General features: G+C 43.1%; 1 protein-coding gene across 5 annotated transcripts in view; it reads left to right on the forward strand.

Annotated features, from left to right (window-relative positions):
- The first annotated feature begins 4153 nt into the window (after positions 1–4153).
- Positions 4154–4739, forward strand: part of LIMA1 (LIM domain and actin binding 1) — a 78130-nt gene continuing 77544 nt past the window's right edge. For 3 of the 5 annotated variants that reach the window (XM_042448703.1, XM_042448706.1, XM_042448707.1), the window contains exon 1: positions 4179–4266. The gene's annotated coding sequence lies outside the window, so the exon portion shown is untranslated. Of the gene's footprint in view, positions 4267–4739 lie in introns of all 5 variants that reach the window. The other 2 variants (XM_042448704.1, XM_042448705.1) reach the window with 2 other exon arrangements.

Below are 4739 nucleotides of genomic sequence, written 5' to 3' on the forward strand. Positions count from 1 at the left end.
ATAACTTTTATGAAAGACTTGACAGTGCCAGGATTTAAGGAGCTTGTAGAATTATTATAATTATTATTATTAATGATGCTCTTCCCACCAAAGGACATCAGAACATATACAATAAAAAGTGAATGATAAAACACCACATTATTAAATACTAAAATAATACATTAATATGCTAAAAACAAAAACAAACAAAATCCTACTCAACCAATTTGTGCAAACCTATGCATGTCTACTCAGAACTTTTGTCCCATGACTTCACCTATGATGGCAACCTGCACTGCTACAAAGATTTTTTTCCAGCATTTAAAACGCAAATAAAATCTACTTTGATTTCTGCAGCTGTAATGCCTGCAAACAGTCATACCCTATAATGCTCAAAATCCAGAAGTTGCTAAAACAAAGAAATACTGTTCAAGGTTATTGCCCTCAAAAATGTTATAATTTTATTTCAGATCCTGACACAATCCTATACACATGTACTAGGGACGCAAGGAAATCTTGTACTGTACCACCTTTCAGACTAAATGAAAGAGAGAAGTTGGTAGCATTAGCAAAGAATGCAAAGTCCTGTTGTTGTGTGCCTTCAAGTCATTTCCAACTCATGGCAACTCTAAGGAGAACCTATAATGGGATTTTCTTGGCAAGATTTGTTCAGAGGAGGCCATTGCCTCTCCCTTTGGCTGAGAGCATGTGACTTGCCAAGGTCATCCAGTTGGTTTCATGGCTAAGTGGGAATGAACCTTGGTGTCCAGGGTCATAATCCAACACTCAAACCATTACGCCATGTTGGCTCTTGGGTATATCCATAGGATTGCAAAATTTTGTGGGTGTGGAGATGAAGTGAGAAGTTCAGTTTTAACAATGGCCATTGGGGGACAAAGGCAGGAAGAAGGATGTTGGCTAAAGTCAAGTTGAGTAGCTAACCATATGAATGAGTATTGGGATGTAGTGTGGGAACCAGAAAGGAGACCTGATGAATTAGCCAAGAGAGCCCCATGAGGCTGAGGGTTTAGCTAGTGTTATAATTTGTGTAGTATGCCAGAATATACAGCTGGACACTAAAGTTAGAATTCGTTCAAGCTACTGTATTACCTATTACCATGTATGGCTATGAGAGCTGGATAGTGAAGAAAGCAGATAGGAAGAAAATTAATTCATTTGAGACGTGGTGCTAGAGAAGAGTGCTGAGGATACCATGGACAGCTAAAAAGACAGTAGAAAGAGAGGAACACTACATGCCAGATGGATAGACTCAGTTAAGGAGACCATGGGCTTAAATCTGCAGGACCCGAGCAGGGATGTAGAGGATGGGAGGCTTGGAGATATCTCATTCACAGGATCGCCGTGAGTCGAAATTGACTTGAAAGCAGCTAACAACAACAGTATGCCAGGAAACGGTTGTCTCTGTTCACCCCACAGTTGGCAGACTGCAGTTTGTGGATATATTCCAATTCTGCTGTTTCTCTTTTCAATCTTCCTTTGTAGTTTTTTTGTTCAGTGACCACTATTCTAGGGAATAAGCACCAGCAGTACCTAATGGGACCCAATTAAACACATTTGTCCTTCCACATTTGCAGCTTTGGCTTTTGCGAATTTGATTATTCATGGATTTTATTAATATGTTCTCTCTAGGAATATCTAGATCTTCCAGCACAATTCTATGGTCAACTTTAACCAAAAGTCGCAATGAAGGACCTAGAGATTCCTAGAGAGAACACTCCACTAGGCATTTGTAGCTCCTCCAGTGCAGTTCTATGGACAGTGTCTGGCAGATGTCGACCACAGAGTTGCACTGGATGACCTAGAGATTCCTAGAGAGATATTCTCTTAGGTGAAAACATGGTGTTGTTATTATTATTATTATTAAGCTTTTTTTTATAAAGCACTGTAAATTTACACAACGCTGTACAATAAATTAAAATAGATAAAATAAACCTGCATACGTTCTACAAAAATAATGAAACATAATGCATATTAATACACCTTAACATTTAAACAATAAAATATAGCAGACAACAAATTAAAATAACATTGGATAACAATCCTGTAATGTCTGGGAATGCTTCCCTGAACATTTCCCACATTCATGGGGGTCCTGTGCCCCTAACCCCAGCGAATGTGGAGGGAGAAATGTAATGTCCTCTTCACCCCCCCCCCCCCCCACTTTTCTATTTTTCATAATTTTCACAAAGAAATTGGTTGTGCTGCGCTAATATCAAGGAGCCAGTGTAGTGTAGTGGTTTGTAGTGGTTGGACTATGACTCAGGAGAGCAGGACTTGAATCCCTACTTGGTCATGAAAACCCACTGGGTAACCTTGAGAGAGTCACACTCTCTCAGCCTCAGGGGAAGGCAATGGCAAAACCCCTCTGAAGAAACCTTGCCAAGAAAACCCCAACGCGAAGGCGACAGGTGCATTGTTGTGCAGGGTTGCCATAAGCAGGGTGACTAGACGTCTTCCTTTTCCAGGACACGTCTTACATTTCAACCTTCTGTCCAGGAGGAATTTCAAAATGTCCTCAATTTTGAGCATGACTAAGAAGCATGAATGCATATCTATGATTTAGAGAGGTCTTGTAGCACTTTTGAGACTAATTGAAAGAAATTGACACCATAAGCTTTCGTATCAGATAAATGCATCTCAGGAAATAGACCTAAGTCTACGAAAGCTCCTGCTGCCAACTTCTTTCTTTGATCTTTGAAATAGCGGTATATAAATAAAACAAATTATTATTATTATTAAAGGTGCTCCAAGATCTCTCTGCATACTGATTCTATAGACCAACACGGCTATATCTCTGCATATCTATGAGTATTTTTAGTTTTTATTTGGTAATGCCCTACATTTTTTCTTGAATCCCCTACATTTTGCTGTGCCTTGTCCTCCTTTGCAGTTCGGACATCTGGTCACCCTGGCCATAAATCCAAAACGAATTAAAGACAAAGACACACATTATCCATGAATGTAGTTAACGTATCCAGGGGTAGCCAAGTTGCCCATATAGCAAAGTACAGTACCATCCAAAATCCACATGACAGTGATACCTCTATTGCAGTGGTCCCCAAACTGTGCTCTTTAAGGGATTTTGGACTTCATCTCCCAAAATCCTAAACTATTGGCCAAGGTGGCTGAGGCTTCTGGGAGCTGAAGTCTAAAATCTCTTATAGGACACAGTTTGGGGACCACCACTCTATTGGGCCAACCAAAATGCACATGATACATGCTGCAAGCTTTTGTAGCTCCACTGGCTTCTTCATCAGGCCATGCGGTTAAAAATGATAAATTTATATCGTTTTGAACACCTTGCCCTGATGAAGAAGCCAGTGGAGCGATGGTTTCTGGGAGCTGAAATCCAGAGCATTTGGAAGGCCAGAGTTTGGGTATCATTTGCCTTATCATGGGGTTTTCTTGGCAAGGTTTGTTCAGAGGGGGCCATCCTTTGAAAGCTCCCAACTTGTACAATGTGCTTTTTGGTTGGCTCCATTAATTTTGTCTGCCTTATTTTACTGAATATGTGCACTAATATGTATTATAATAATTATTTTTGTAGAAATGTATGCCATAGACAGGTTTATCTATTTTAATTGATTGTATGTACAGTGCTGTGTAAATTTACAGTGCTATATAAATAAAGTTTAATAATAATAAAGTATGACTGGTCCAAAACACACTGCAGAAATACAGTAATCCAGTTTGGGACCGCTTTAACTGCCCTGGTTCAGTGCTGGAGAATTCTGGGAGTTGTAGTTTATTGTGGCACCAGAGCTCTCTCTGACAGGGAAAGCTCAATGTCTCATTCCCAGGATTCCCTAGCATTCAGCCAGGACAGTTAAAGCGGTCTCAAACTGGGTTATTTCTGCAGTGTGTTTTGGGCCTCCGTTTTGTGGATTATGGAGGATATACTGAGTGTGAACACAACTGTGAGGCTAAGCCTTCCTTGCCACACACTTCTTCCCCTCAGGCGCCTAGTTGGGCGACTTTGGCTCGAGAGGAATGCCACGCATGCGCACTCCCGCTGACAGGAGGCAGACAAGGTTGCGGTTGTTTTGCTTATCCACACTCGAATCGGTGTCGGGGCGCATGCGCAAAGCCGCTCGAAGAGAGTCTTGAGTTGAAGGCAGTGAGAAGGGGGCGTGACCGAGGGTTGTGGGCGGGAACAAGGGGATCGGGTTCCAGAAGGGGGCGTGGCTACGCCGCCTGCTCTCTGCAGCGAAGGCGACAGGTGCGTTGTTGTGCAGGGAGAGGCTGAGCCAAGGTGGAGGCAGGCAGGTAGGTCCCTGGGGCTGGATGCTGCCCAGGGGTCGGCTGGGGAGCCCCGATCCTGAGCCAGGAGGCAGCACTATGGCACACCTTCACCCTCTCTGTGGGGAGGTCTTGTTGATATTTGTTGTTGATGATGTTTGTTGTTGTTTGTCTTCAAGTCCTTTCCTACTTATTGTGAACCTCTCATGGGGTTTCCTTGGCAAGATTTCTTCAGAGGGGGTTTGCCATTGCCATCCTCTGAGGCTGAGAGAGTGTGACTTGCCCCCAATAGGTTTAATGGCAGAGCTGTGGGATTCGAACCCTGGTCCCCTCTGAGGCTGAGAGAGTGTGGGTTGCCCCCAATAGGTTTGATGGCAGAGCTATGGGATTCGAACCCTGGTCCCCTCTGAGGCTGAGAGAGTGTGACTTGCCCCCAATAGGTTTAATGGCAGAGCTGTGGGATTCGAACCCTGGTCCCCTCTGAGGCTGAGAGAGTGTGG

This window comes from Sceloporus undulatus, chromosome 2, assembly GCF_019175285.1.
Source record: "Sceloporus undulatus isolate JIND9_A2432 ecotype Alabama chromosome 2, SceUnd_v1.1, whole genome shotgun sequence".
Lineage (NCBI taxonomy): Eukaryota > Metazoa > Chordata > Lepidosauria > Squamata > Phrynosomatidae > Sceloporus > Sceloporus undulatus.